The sequence below is a fragment of the Idiotropiscis lumnitzeri genome, chromosome 11, assembly GCF_059441095.1.
Source record: "Idiotropiscis lumnitzeri isolate Australia: NSW breed Sydney's pygmy pipehorse chromosome 11, RoL_Ilum_1.0, whole genome shotgun sequence".
Lineage (NCBI taxonomy): Eukaryota > Metazoa > Chordata > Actinopteri > Syngnathiformes > Syngnathidae > Idiotropiscis > Idiotropiscis lumnitzeri.
Genome location: NC_142401.1, coordinates 9,281,103 through 9,296,803, shown reverse-complemented (window position 1 = coordinate 9,296,803; position 15,701 = coordinate 9,281,103). Strand labels below are relative to the sequence as shown.

General features: G+C 41.1%; 1 protein-coding gene across 1 annotated transcript in view; it reads left to right on the top strand.

The window, feature by feature from the left end:
- The window catches only part of foxj3 (forkhead box J3), a 98,107-nt gene that overhangs the window by 1,285 nt on the left and 81,121 nt on the right, over positions 1-15,701 (top strand). The window lies entirely within an intron of this gene.

Sequence of the window (15,701 nt, the reverse complement as noted above, 5' to 3'; positions counted from 1 at the left end):
TCCCACGACCTCTCCACTGTGAGACCATCGTGCTAACCAGTCGCCCACCGTTTCATCCAGTTTAATTTGTCTTGTCTGGAAATTACTATTATTATTATTCATTGAATGTAGCGTATATATATATTATCGTCCGTCTACACCAGACACAGTGACAGTCAGAACAATGACATGCTTTTCAACCACCGCTCATCGTTATTTCAGACTAGTACCGTATTGAACCACTGTCTATTCTTGGTTTGCTATTCACAAATTGACTTATTTCTGTGAAACCGACCACCAGCTATTTGCACAAAAACTTGACTTTTTGCATTTTTTTGTTCTTACTGAACCGTCCCAAGATGTCACCAATTCCTTGTCAATTGTTGTAAAGGAAATATGGTGAAGTGATGCATCTTGTGTGAAAGACAAGCTTTGTATGATGGGGTGGAGTTGAGTTTAGCCTGGGTTGTAAGTGAAATTGTGGTGAGTCTTTGCCATGTGCATGTAAACGAGCACTTTGTGTGTAAGCTGTTTGTCAGAGTAATATTAGAAAATGAGTTTGAAATGATATTCAAGTGTTTTGGGATCACAGTTTGTGGTATATTTACAATTTAAATTCATAATATTGGCAATTCAATTTTTTTATAGGGGGATGTCAGTTATTGCCTTTCTGTTTTGCTCTTCGTGCAAGGGATCAGAATATTTTGCCTTTCTGTATACACTTTTTGTGACACTTTGTTTGGTGGTGCGTCATGCTATTTTAAAAATGTAAAATATGTTACTATCTTCTGCTCACACAGTCGTTAAGTCATAATCTCAATAAATATTTAAATGAAAAACTCTTAAACAGTCAAATGAAAAATAGTATGGCAGCCACTGAGCACTTCTTTTTGTCCAACGAGGTGTTATATTTATGACTGCGTCATGCATACCCGCTAGTGGTTATCACGTATGGGACGCAGTCAAGGGGTTCTAGATTCAAACCTGGAGTGGAGTTTACATGTTCTCCCTGCGCTTGAGTGGATTTTCTCCTTATACTCTGGCTTTCACATTCCAAAAACATGCATTTTAGGGTCATTAAAGACGATCCCACCGACTATATGTTTGTCTATACAGCGTCTGCTCTGCGATTGGCTGGCCAGTCCAGAGTGCAAGTCACCTGGGATAGGTTCCAGCTCACTCGTGACTCTAATGATGACAAACAGTTTTGAAAATGGTTGGATGGAGAGATTATGCCTCCCTCCATCCTCTGACTGTCCCAACCCACGTCAGACTGAAAGAAATGCCCTTAATATTACTCAGCACCCGCAAAGAAAGGTCAGACTTGATTTTGCATATTAATCACCCTTCCTTTAAATGTGAATGAGTATTCGTGCATGCAGCTCTACACGTCCTCACAGTGTCTTTATGCGCGCACACGCTTGTTTAACGGTGAGTTGTTACTTCAAAGTCAACATCCGATGGAAGGTCAATATTCAGGGGCATTACTAACACTCTAAATAACTAAATTAGATTAGAATACATTGAGCCTGCTTATTTTTCCACATTAAAATACGGACTTCTTTAATTAGGTAATAAAGATGTAGTTTAGGTCCGTATTAAATGTTGCAGAAATATTAATATTGCAATAGTCAACACCCATATCGCATGTTTTTCCCCAATATTCTGCAACCCTAAGATTTAAGTTATGCGCACTGCCTGTTAGCAGTTAATTCAACACACTTCACAAGTTGCAATTTGGCATATAGTGAGATATTTTCCCCCCGAAAAAAGAGGCTTCAAGCTGTTTAATGCTTGTCCCAATTGATGTTTACTATCAAACTACATGTACAACAAAGACCGTTATGTATTTTCTGTTTGAAACAACCACATAGGGTTGCTTTAAATAAGTCTTAAGTCTGTTTAGCAAACACACACAAAATACAAAACACCATAGACGGTCTGACGAATAGCATCAGTGTTGCTGTGTTTTAATCCTTCAGCAAACAGATATTTGAACACAAACGGTGGGATAACACATATAGACTGATAATATAATAGTCATTGACTAAAACGCTGGCAGTAGACTTCATAAAAGTTTTATGATAGTGACAGTTTAAACCTGGAGCGAATGAATTACGAGGGCGAAAATAGTTCTGTAATGAGAGCTCCTCCTCGTTTACCGTAATTTTCTTCTTTCCGAAGTGCATTGCTTAGTGTGTTTTTGCAATCAACGACGTCAGGCAACTATGTAATACAGCGTTTCTAAACCTAGGTGACGTGATGTAGTGGAATGCTTTGAGAAATACTCAGTGGCACCGTGGGAAGATATCAAATTTCACTTTATGCCTGAATAAAATAATTTATGAATCACAAATCTATTTTTTGTTCATTTAGCTACGCTGGCAATGTATAATATTACAATTACATGCATTTCCATTTTTTGGCAGAAGGTACAATAAATCTGTGCATCCACCTGTTGCTATTAATAAAAAAGAATGATCTTTGTGTTCGATTCACCGGGCCCACATTTCACACAAAATCAATTTATGAGTAAACGGAGACTAGATCGTTCTTTCAGTATTCCTACTATTTTTATATGACGTGACATGGCTTGGCTTGATAAAGGTTGCAAAACCCCGAAGACTTGAATTACAGAAAATGCTTGGGAGAAAAAAAAATGACAGCACAGAAGCATTTAAGATTGCCTCCTTTTGAGATCAACTTCAAGTGTCTGTGTTTTTGTTTACTGAACAGGCTTTATGGTTATCTGATTCTTGTCACAAGGTTGACGTATTACGCATATGTTCTCACCATTTGAAACAATTCCGCGTCTTAAAAAAGGTCTCTGACATAGTTCTGTCAAAATACACAAAGGATAAAGAATTACATCAAATTTAACATCTATTTGACACTCTTGATTTAATGGGGGATGTTCTGCTGACTGGCAGCGGAGTTAGAGCATTAGAACAAAGCATGGACTAATCAGTGTTGCCCAATTAATAAAATAGTTGTTATAGTTAGGAACGTTTTCTCCCAAAAAGAGATTAGCAACAAATGTCGCATCTTTTTTGGGTGTTATTGGTGACCTCTTGCGACTGAGGCTGGACTGAGAGGTGACATTCATCCCTTCGTACTCAGACTTCAAATGAATGGTGTCTACGAGAAGCCACCACTGACTTAGTAAAAAGTCTGTCCCCATACATCAAGTTCCCGTCAAGATTCCATTGCATTTTCACTCAAGGAGACAGCACTTCATTGCCAAGCCCGATCAAAATGTGCTTGTCAGAGGCTCATGCAAGTAACACTGTTTGTTCATTGTTAACACGGCAGCTTTGCTTGCTTTGTCATGATAGCGCTGCCATGTAGTCAATGGCGGCTTGTTGGCCTGCCAAGCTGTCAAGTTGGGGGCGGAGAAACTCTGCTACTCTTTAGTCTCTGTCTTCTTCTTTGGCCTTGTTTTTGTGTCATCTTAAAGCACTACTTTTGATGGCGTTGAGTGTTGATAACCATAGAGCCAGAAATGGAACAGGCTGTATTGTATGGGGGGGTGGTCTGGCAATACAATTAAATATGAATTACATAGACAAATTCATTAATAGTTGTTACTAACTTAAACACTCTTTCAACGTACAATGTATGAAATTCAACCCGATTATGTCGTTAATATTTTTACTTGTGCCCGACAAATATGGATTTTTAGAGGCCCATGCAAAAAAATAAAAATACAGCATACAGAGTAATGAGCCAATTAATTATGAAAAAAAAATGCATTAAATAAATATTTAAAAGATACCAGCAATGCATTTCAATTAGTCAGTTCCATGCCCATTTTTGCAGTTTGTTTGCTGTCTTAGTCCCTATTCCGTGCAAATAGTGAGGGTCAACTGTACAAATATTGTTAAAAAAATTCTCAATCCCGGAATGTATGGTGCAATCATTTTAACTAATGTAGTCATAAGGACGTTCATGCTTCTCATATTTGTTTGTTTTACCAGTAGATGGATGCGTGTCACATTTAACACATTAATTTTTTTATTTATGTTGCACTATGTATACATTTTATTAAGTGTATATTTTTTAATACATTCTAACTTTAGGTTGTGTGTAAAATAGTGACTTCCAGGTCAATTCCTTGCATGACATCCTTGCATTGCTCACCTACGCATTGTAAAAAGATTTGCTTTTGTTTTGAATGACAGGTCCATCTTATTTTGGTACTCTGAGACGCGCAGATTTGTGTAGACTGTTGCCTTCTTTGGCCAGACCATCAGCTGAAAGGATAGTTAAAACTCTTCTGTAAATTGTTCGAATGGAAGACAAGATGCCCAAACTACGTAATTACTACTTAGTCAACATCAAACGTTAATGCAGAGTTGCTGATTCGACTAGTCCAAATCCCTACACCGGGTACATGTTCGTGGTCTCTCCAAAAAGTGAGTAGCTTTCCTTCAGTTTAGTTTTCTTATACAGTAGTTGGCTTGTCTTGATTTACTGGACTCTCACGTGGCGCCACACACTATGACGGTTCAATCTCAAGAGTATTTGTATGACTTCAGAGATATATTTTCTCGCAAAAGAATGTTCCTCAGTTTTTACAGTCCTTGGGTGGTTTTGATATTTAAATGCCACACCACAGAAAATGCCCATCTGCGCATCATTTCATAGATTACTCATGATGAGACACACGCGACAATGTTGGATGGATGTCAATGGTGAGGCTTGTGTTTGTGGGAAGGAAATGGTGGTGGCGGTGGAGGGTGGGCTTTCACTGTCGGACTCGCGGTACCTCATTTGGAATGCAGCGAGTGGCCCTGTGCCTAGCCCCCCCCCCCCACCTTCCCACTGAGCGCCTTTTTAATTTCTCCCCTTGTTGAAGTGATTATTCAAATGGCCATCCGTGTGGTGCAGTTATCAGACTCCTGATGGTAGTTGAGCCTGTGGCTACATGCATACTCATCACACATGCACGCAACCCCCTCCCCTCCACTCCCCACACACACGCGCACACACGCACACACACGTATTACTGTGGTTGGACAGCACCCAACAACAGGTACCGTCTGCAGCAAAACCCTATTAGACCACCAAGTCTCGGCCCTCAGGCAAAAATTCTATTGTGCTGCGTGATTGGCAGGAGGCAATTTATTCATGAGGATGCTAATATATTTTTATATATGGTGTAGTTACTTTTTTGGGTTAGTATTATTCAGTACCGATCTTGTACAGTGGCCGCTGGAACACAATCTGTAACAATGGTCGACTTTCAAAGCAAAAGAGATCATCTATTAATCTGTTTTCTATCGTGCTTGCCCTCAGTGGGTTACAGATGAGCTGAGGCCGACACTGGCGGTGTGCACCCTGGACTGGACTAGAAAGAAGTTGGCACAATGGCACCGAACCGGGAGGATGGCGTGCATAAAAGACAGAGAATGTCCGAAGTTAGGGAACATTTTCACACTTTAACAAGATGAAATATGCCTAACTAATAATAATAATAATAATAATAATGCCTTTATTAGTCCCACAATGGGGAAATTCGAGATTCGAACCCAGGCCTCCTGGGGAGACTGGGTCCTGAACGCGGCGCCTTAGACCACTCGGCCATCCTGGCATGCGCCACAACAACCAACATGAGAAATCAGTGTTAGATTATTTGTTATACCCGAGAACGTATTGTAAGGCCCCCCTCAAGTAGTCAAGGATAGACACAGCTGCTGGTGGGCAAATGCTTTTTAAAAAAAAAAAAAAACAACAACAAAAAACGTTAAAATCTGGACACGAGCACATTATTACACAAGCTGCTGCGACCACAATTGACGGCCAGGCTCTCAACAGTTCGCAAAACGTGTTAACGGTTAACTAGTTAACAGCCAGCAGCTAACCTGTGCTTGCGGGTGTTAACTCTACTCTCACCCACGTCACTCAACATGTATCCAATTACTTGATTAAACAATAGAATCATCTGTGAAATGATTTATTCTCAAATTATTCGACAGTGTAGCCAAAGTACTGAAGGTGGTCCTCATCATATTCAAGGTTCATTTCATAAAGCCCACATAATCGTGGGGTGGAAATAACTCGAGTTTCAAACCCCCTATCTTGGAATTGTGAGGCAGACTTGAGACACACTAGGTCAACATGCTGCCCTTACAACACACAGGCCTGTGAATGAAGGCAAATAAAGTGCAGGCATATTTTCCACAATTTTGACCTTCAATGTACCACCATCATTTGGGGCACCTTGTGCAGTGCTGAGCGATGCTGTTATGTTATGTTTTCTTTTTTTTTTTCTTTCCATTTTTCAACTTGCTTTCAAATTCAACTCTGGTGGGAAATCTAACGTCAGGCCAGGTCACGCAACAGATTTTTAATTCTGACCTTATTCACCTTGAATGAAGGTAAAAAGCTTAAACATTCCCCTCCACCGCTGCAAATGCTTCTCCATGCCAACCAGTGGACGCTTTTTTTTTGAAGAAGAAGAAATCTCTCCTCACACTTCAAATTGGAGGCCTAAGGGTGAGGAGGAAGGAGGAGGAGGAGGAGGAGGAGGAAGTGGCTCAGTCTTCATTAGAGCCGCTGTGCCTCCTCACTAGAATGCAGATGAGCCGTGGAGCCATTCATCTGCTCGGAAGCGCCTCCCCGATTCCAATTTCAATCTTGTTTGCAGTCACATTGTGTGAGCCCACTTCTCTGTGTTAGAGAAGTCTCTTTACGGGGGGAGATCAGAGGGGGATAATTGCACTTAAGTGAACCTCATTTAGTGCTGGCCGGAGCAATTACTGTAACTGCAGTTCTAGGCATTTTTGGAAGGTGGGGGGAGCACGAGCAGCTGTCATTGAGTCTCTAACGCCGACATATCAAATGGTGAAAAGAACGACACTGGCATGGCATCATGGGAATGACGGTTTCGTCAATGGATTTTAATGAGTTTTTTTTGCAGGATTTTCGCTCAGCTCCCTCAATTTTCTTGTCCACAGATTGAGTTAATTAAATGTGACAATTAGACACGCATTGTTTTAGTAATAATTGAAAAGAAATGATTGTCAAGGTTTCTTCATGCGACAGCTCAAGGCTTTGCGGGAGACGTTTCACCATTAATGGGATTCAGTAGCCAGATTTTTGGGTTTTGCTCAACCGTATATTTCAATCTTTTTTTTTTTGCTGTAAATTAATGAATTTTTAAAGAGGCCCTCGATGGATCGTGTGGGAGATAGTGGTTGCGGGAATGCAGTTCAGTTTTCAAACGAACAACTTCTTCACCGTAACCTCCCCACTACCCTTCTCCCATGACGGGGAGAATGAATTTAGTGAAGCAGTTCCACTTTAATTTTCTAACAAAAATTCATCCAGCAATTCACTGCCTCGGTTTTCCTCATTGCACATCGTCCTCGCCTACTGAGTTGAATCTGTCCGCAAACTTTAAGCACTGATTCCTGCTCTGGTTGCTAATTGGATGTAGACATGAATCTGCTAATGAATCCCTCATTTTGCCTCATCTTGCAGTAATTCCTTAGATAGTTGCCGGGGGCTTTAATCAACTGCAGAGTGATTCTTAATTCTTTTCGGGTCAACGTAGAGAAGTTTTTAATGCTGAAACGCTCTGTGCTTACACTTTGGTTTACAAATCAACTCAAGCTTCACAGATGCCATTTCTACTTTGGTAAAGACGTCTGCTATATAAGATGCTATCGAAATTGTTATTACACACACCTGCCCAAACATCGCAATATATTATCGCGATGTGAATCTCACAATGCAATAATTATCACAATATCGTGGCGAGGTTGGCAGAATAAAAAAATGATCGCAATACTGTATAAAAGCTCAAAATTTTGTAGAAAAAAAAGCCAGATATTATGTTTTTTGTAAATGATAACAGCAGTGACTATCATGGTTTATGTAGTTCACAACTCCATTTTCGGCTGAAGCTGCAAAAAGTTATTTTATTTTTTAACCGAGATTTGCTGCTTTTAATATCGTAACATGGCGACGATGATATCGCGTTATCATTATATACCTAATTACATTATAATAATTGCATCAGTATTTAGTGTGAAGGTAAACACGCTACCCTCTCTTCCCCCTGCCGATAGCGTTGAAAGCATTTGCCGCAATCTAACAAGTGTTTGATATGTCACACCAGTGTCGACATCGTCATGCAGATAATTATCAGATTACGGGAAAGTATGCACTATGCAGTAGTTTTGCGTAAAAGACATTTATTTACGTGAAATATATAAGGTAATTCATTGCAAGTGTTAAGTAATTTAGTGCACCATACTGACTAATAAGCAGCATCAAAACTGCAGGGGAACCACTGCATTAAATAACTTAACAGCTCACTGGGCATATTTATTAAAGGTAAAAAAAAAAGGGTAAGGGGCTGGCAGTGCCTGAAGTGCATGATATCTTATTGTGACTCATTCCATTCTAGTGGTTGCAAAATGAATCGAGCGTTCAGTTCGCACCTTCCCTTGCAATGCATTCTCAGAACTGAGTGCGATAAAAAAAGCAGAAACCGTTTATGAAAAAAAACGTTGCTTGTTCAAAACTGTGTATTTAGTCCACATTGATTAAGATGACATATACCCCCCCCCAAAAAAAAAATGGGATGACTGAGAAATGAGTCTGGCTTTAACACTGTCACGAATAGTGAGCTCCTAAATGAATGAGTAAATAAAATGCATCCAGTCACAAGTGGACAGCTCATCAGTTCATAATGAATAATTCACCACATTTAAAATCAGCACTTGTGATCTCACTTGCGCGCTTTATATGCAATCAGTCGCCTACTCCTTTGTTTGAAAGCAACCTACCGTGTGGACGGTGGGCAGCGATGCATCTGCTGTATTTTAAGTGTCCATCTGAACTGAAAATGAAACAGAAGCCAATGGGAAGTCGAGATTTAGACAACAAAATGCAAGCAGTAACAGCACCACGCCAAGCATATATGCCTGCTTATGCTTTTGACGACTGGCAATCATCTCAAAGCGCCATTGCACCAAATTATTGCAAGACAACTCTTACTTTCAAATTCTATTACCATAATAAGCCGAAGCCTTAAGCAAGGTAGGAGACTGTATTGCAGAGTAAACCACCAACGTATGCATTCCGAGGTACTCCCTGGACTAGTCACTATTCCTCTCGACTGACAGACAAGCTTTATATTTGGGGGTGGAGCTTAGTTTAGCCTGGGTGGTTAGTGGAAGTTATGCTGAGTCTTTTCCTTATGTGCATGTACTATCGTATTGTTTTTTTTACGAAATCAATCATCTGTACTCAAAGATGGGTTTAAAATCATATTAGTATATTATTAGTATAGGCAGTGATGAATTTCAATCAAATAGGGGGGGTTTTCTGTATATATGTGTATATTGGTGCTTCGTTTCTTGCCAAATAGGGTTAAAATATTTCCCAGATCAGCACAACACACCTGCAAAATGTCATTCTTGGCCCATGCTGCTCCCTTCCATGAAGATTTTTTCCAGCATTGTCACCCTCGCACAAAAACATAGGCAAGAATATGCAACACGGAATGGCATGAGTAGTCATCTTTGTGAAATACGGGAGCCATTTGTGATTTGATTGACCACAAATGTAAAAACTGTCAAGTCATTTGGTGTCGTCTGAAAGAATTTCCCGTCTCGGCTATTGTTTCCACTTTCCGGTCTGGATTGTTGTGGCTGGGGCTTTACCTCTAATTGAATGATACATTTTTTTTTATCGGAGCCACTGTAATGATTTAACCACACACCAAACACTAATAACAGCTTAGCAAGTGCCTCCTCCACAGGTGAGATCAAAAGTCTCTCAAAGTGTGTGAGCCATTCAAGCAAATCGGTTGTTTAAGAACACAGCTTCTAACGGCTTATTCAGAGGCAAGATGAGGCAATATGATTTAATAATATGAATCATGATACTCCTCACGAGACTGTAATGTCGCACCTTTCTTAGGTTCTGCACAGACCTGTCAGTAACGTACATCCCGACTGACGTGATCGCAAATACGAATGATCGGGCCCTGACTGGCAGATTACCTTGACTTGACCTTTTGAAGGAAGTAACATGGCGCTGGGAAAAAGTGGTGGAACGTCCTTTTGGAAAAGGTTTATTAACAGTGGGGTTGTGTTCACAGTAGTTCAACGACTCTCAAATTTTATAAAGAGGAGTCGCTGAGCTGTAATTCGGGCCAGTGTGCTACGGCTGGTTTTACACTGCATGTCCGAATGCCCAAATCTAAATTTAATGCTCATATGTGATTTATTGACCATTACGTCTATTTCAATGTACATTTCAAGTTACACTTATCTGATATGACTGTGTTTACATTGAAAGAACACACATAACAGGAATGCTGCGGGGGGGGAAAAGACGTCAACTTTTGTGTCTTTTTTTTTTTCTATTCAAGTGACGCTCCAATACAATAAATACTGTGCATATAATATGCATAGAGTCAAACATTTCGACTCATTAATCAGAAATCTGCATGGCCACACTGTGAGAATTGTGATGGGAAGAAGCATGTGTGTCTTTTGGAATTTGTAGCTGCACACACTACAGCTTGAGCCCACCGGTAGAAGACATCGAGGTTTATGTTTAAAAAAAAATTAATTTGATTTATACTGAACATACAGTCAAACGTTTTTGTCCCGTTCATCAAAAACCTAGGCGGTTCTTTTCTTTCACCGATGCCATGACGCATATCTGAGTTGTCACTCTAACCTTGCAGTGTAAATTTCACCCAAGACAGATTGCTAATGTTAAAAGCGGATTGTATTTACTGCCTCTATCACTCATGTTGGTTCTACAATTAATCATTTGTCGGGCAGTCCTACAGAGGAATAGCTTCACGCGATCTGAACATTCTCACAGGAAATTACCAACAGAAAGGCGGGCGATGCACGGCCCACTAAACGAGATCTTGGCATTTTGGATTCTGTTTTAAATTGCATGCAAATGTGGGCTCAGTCAGTCCCGAGACTTGGGCTTAGAGCAGAAGTCGGAGAGCGTGTAATGTGCACGAGGCTCGTGATCTGCACGGGCGAGCGCCAAGTCTTGATGCGGCGTCAGTTGGAAGGGGCCGCGGTGGATCTGTTCGACCTGATCATTAAAACACTTCTCTTCATACCTCCCTGTCTCTAAGGGATCGGCATACTCGGCAGAATCATTTATCAAAACCTTTCAGAACCTGGCTTCATGTAAAACCTGAAGTATTAGCCTTAGATGTAGAGTTTGTGGTCTCCATGTGTGATTCAGAAAACCCCCGATCAATGCCAAGGATTCTCTCTCTGGATTTGGAGAGAATGTTGATCTCTGTGGACCAGGAAACCCACACAAGTGATGACTTGCTCTGGCTCTATTAACCCAACCCGTTCACATCTTTCTTGCTCTCAGGCATCGTGGCACTTGATTACCTTTTCATTTTTCTTTTTTTTTAAACTTTTTTATTTTTTGGCCCGCACTTCTACATTGTCTGCACCTCCTGTGCTCTTCGTTTAGCAAACGACACGTCTGCGGAGAATTCAGAAGAATACATCTTGTTACGCAGATGAGTCATACTTCCTCCGGCCTGTGTGCCTCTCCTTCAGGGTGGATGAATGAGAAGGCGGAGCGGTTCGGGACGAGGGGACACTGCGGTCGAGGCGACGCGGTGCGTGCCCGACGTAATTAAAGCTTGCGTTGCTCGTAAAGAGACGCGGGCATCAGAATGTGGGCTGTCCCCGAGGTGAGCGCGTGACTGATGGCTCTGATGAGGCTGAGTCACCTCCTTCACAAAAAAAAACAAAAAAAACAAACCAGGAACCGTTTGGAAATATTGGTCTCTGACCCTGAGAGCTCGCCACTCTGCCAGCAAGCTGCGGCTTTGGGAGGGAAGCCCGGAGCCCTGGATAGCAGTGTGGCTGCACCTGCGATCTGACAAATCACCCTGCCTTACTGCGGGGAATGTGGGCCCGTATTAAACGACTGGTGGGAGGGTGGTACTTGTCGCGCCTGAGGACCTGTTTTTGAGGTCTCGTTGCCTTCCTCAAGGGCCACACACAGCCGCGGCTTCCCCCAGCACGTTTGAGGCGTGTCAGAAAAATTTCAGGACTTGTTACAAATGATGTTTTTCCAACCTAATCCAAAATCTTCGACTTTTGCCCTTCCATGTGGACCAAGCCATCAACCAGCACGTCTATTCAGAGATAATGCGGCATTTACGTCATTGAGTGTTGGAGAAGCGGCGAGAGAAAAACTGAAACAGAAAAACATATTGCTGCTTTTCCATGACGATGCGCCGGCTCACGATGCTCTAAGCATCTGATAGTTCCTGGTCGAGTAGAACAACGCTGTAAAATCACATGCAGTGATTTTCTTTTCTATGCTCCCAGGATGGGGGTTCCGGGTAGGTAATGCGTATTTCCGAGAAGAAAAAAAAATACAATTTGCCCAACATAGTACGTGCTCAAAGCATTTTACAAAGCCCGACACGTATTAATATAATCAGCATACACGTTGCTGCTTCATTGTTCTGACTTGGGTGTAGTTGTTCTTTTTAGCTTCAAATGGCTTACCTTAAATCGAATCTCTGGGTCAGTTATTGCACACTTTGGTGTTGTAAAATTGTGGTCGTCATCATGGAATAAAATTGTGAATGCTGGATGGGTTAGCCTGCATGCTTCTTGTCTTCTTGCTAGCTAGCTGCTTATACATTTATACAAACTACTACATGTAATATTATTGTCAGCTACTGTCACATGTCCGTGCAGAGTCTGAACATGAACACTATACTAAAAAAAATTGTACTTAATTTCAGTTCAAACTAAGAACTTAAAATTAAGTTTAAAGGATGATGCTTAATTCAATAATTTTTGCGCGTACCACTAGGGGGAGCTTGTTTACCACTAGTGGTACTAGTACCACACTTTTTAAATTCATAGTGAATTTAAATCTGTGTGTTATTTCGATGGGAACGGGGACGCATTGACAAGGTGGATCTACCATATGGTTCTGTGAGATTTCAATTTTCCTATTTTGTTGGCAAGAATGCTCTCTTTTTCAAATCTACATTTGGCCAGAATCCCATCTGAGGTTATCCAATTGCCTTCGTTTAATTCTTCTTTACCAAATTGCCATTGTTGCCAAATTGTGAATTAGTGTCACTTTTCACACCAGACTATATAAGCAATTTTGCAGCTATGGATTCTCTTAGATGGTTACATCCAAGTTTGTCCGTGATCACATCGAATCGCAGCATGTAAATGTCCCCAAGAAAACCTGCCGACCTTTTAAAAGTGCTGATGAAAATGTATCAGTCTACCATTCGTCTCGTCGCTCTCCGTCTCCCTCATACCTGCTCCTCTTGGTCCCCTGCCAAAGCCTATGACTCACAGGAGACTGAGTGACCTACTTTCTCAGTCTTCTAGGAGTGCCAGAAGATTCCCTTTTTGTTTGCGAGACAATGTAGCGGGTAAATAAAAGTCATTTAAAATGCACTTAAGGCGCCCATTTTTAGATTTAGGAAGCTTTAAGGCTGCGTCAGCATGGCAGCCAACCCAGAGGATTCCCTTCATTATCGCATAATAGTAGTTGAGCTTTGATACCCAATTAGAAGTACGCTCAGTTTAATGCAATACTTGCTCGAATCACGGCAGATTTTGAGAACTGTCATTATCCTCTGTGGTATTTGTTTACATGTGATCGTTTTTCAGTTTGCCTCTTTATCCATGTATGCGTGTGGACAAATCCTCTTTTCACGTGAGCCAGCCTAGGTAGCCCGGAGCTATAGTTACTTTGTTGGAGTAAAGATAGCAGTTTGAACAGGTGGCTTTGAATATATGGATTAGGAAGAAATGTGCAAGTGAAAGAGAGAGCGGCAGAAGGCAATAAATGCACGTTACTTATTCTAAACTTTTTTTGTGCACCGAAAACTGAGCTTTTTGAAAACTCCGACCAGGATGAATAATTTCCAGCGTAGTGTAGCATTTTAAATGTAATTTCCAATAACAGAAGGACATTTTGTTGACATTTCTTTCCTTCATGGCCAGTAAATAAATAAAAACGAAATATTCTGTAGTGTAGATGTTTGCTGAAAAACAGTTTGCGACCGTTAAAACTGTTGTCGAACTTTGGGCCGTGCTCAAACACTCGCCAAAATGATACAGGCTTTAGGAAATTCTGTTTTTGCTAATGGTAGCTTCAATAGTCACCGTTTTCAAAAGCGGCTATTTGAACACAAATGTTGGAGCGACACAAATTTGCACATTGCTGTCTGAAACCTATGTTCAATTTCGTCAATTTCCACATGTATTTAGTTATTATTATTATTATTATTTTTTTTTTTACAAATTAAGACTATTGCTCACATCAGTAACAATAATTAAGTAGTAACGACTTAAAGATTCCCCTTTCAGTGAATGTCTGGGGCTTGGTACTGTAGGGGATAAAAACATGTTTATAACTAGCGAACTCAATGATCAAGGTTCTTCCTTATTCATCTCTTGGAGAAATTTGACTTGGAGCAAGGGACACACTACACACAATTATATCTAAACAGCACATGCACATTATATTAATGCAGAACATCTCACCATCTTTCCGTACCTCGGGAACGAATGACTTTTGGTATCCGGTGTTTGCACAAAGATGCTTTGTGTCTTCTGCAAACATGCATTGCATGACTTTACTTCTGTTAATCATTGGGCTGGCTTTGATTTGAAGATGCCATTCAGCTGTCAGATTCTTTCATCTGTAATTGCTTTTTTTTTTTTTTTTTTTGGTGGGGGTGGCACGCTGTCCCTGTTGGATACAGCAACATGCCGTCAAACGCGACGCCTCGCCGGCCCCCTTCTTCCCTCGACAAGACTTGGCCGCTTTGATATGTCAGTTTAGGTTCTGTCTGCCACGTTTGCCTTGACACGATTGGCCGCGCTCGCTTCGACCTCCTGGAAAGCCCCCGGCCTGCCCGCCCCGGGGCACGTGTTCACTCATTTATTCGGCTTCCTCCTAAAGACTGCCGTGCCTTCATTTCCCTTCTAGTTTCCCACATCCTATTAAGATGCAGCAGGCAGAGCCGTGTTTGGTCTAAAAGGCTTCTCGCTGGGGGGGGGCTCGGGGGTGGTCACTAGTTGTGTAGGAGGTTAGTGAGGGGGCAGCGGGTTGACTTAAAGGGCTCAGTGTGCATCGTACAGTCTGGTGACACTCATTGCAGCTCGCATTGGTCGGATCGCTACGTCCTACTGTTTTCTTGCCAGTGAAAAATGCTGTTTGAAAAGTGATTTTTCACACATTTTTTTTCCCGAGCGTTTGTGTGCTTTCCTTTGTGATTTCACAGTTATTTCACCTGGCATTCAAGAAGTGTCAAGTTCGTTTTTTTTTTTTGTATTCATCTTTCCCATAAAGGACTCTTCCACAGCTGCTATTCTTTTTGACAATTTCATGCCATTATTCAACAAGTTGACTCAATAGTAAATGGCACAGCACATAAGGAGAAAAGAAACATTTTTTTTTGTTTGTCGTTTAGCAACACAATATTATATGTGGTATGTTGAAACAAAACTTGGCGATCAGGTTGTTACGTAATGTATAATTCTAGCCTAACAACTCGGAGATGTGGATGTGAAAGTTTGGAGTATGAAAATAATGTCCATGTTCTCTTTATTTTAGTTAACACGCTTAGTCGGCCTTCACTTCCTTATGAGTCACAATACCCCGAATAAGAATTCCCTTGGCTCCGTGACGCAATTAAAACTCACATCGCC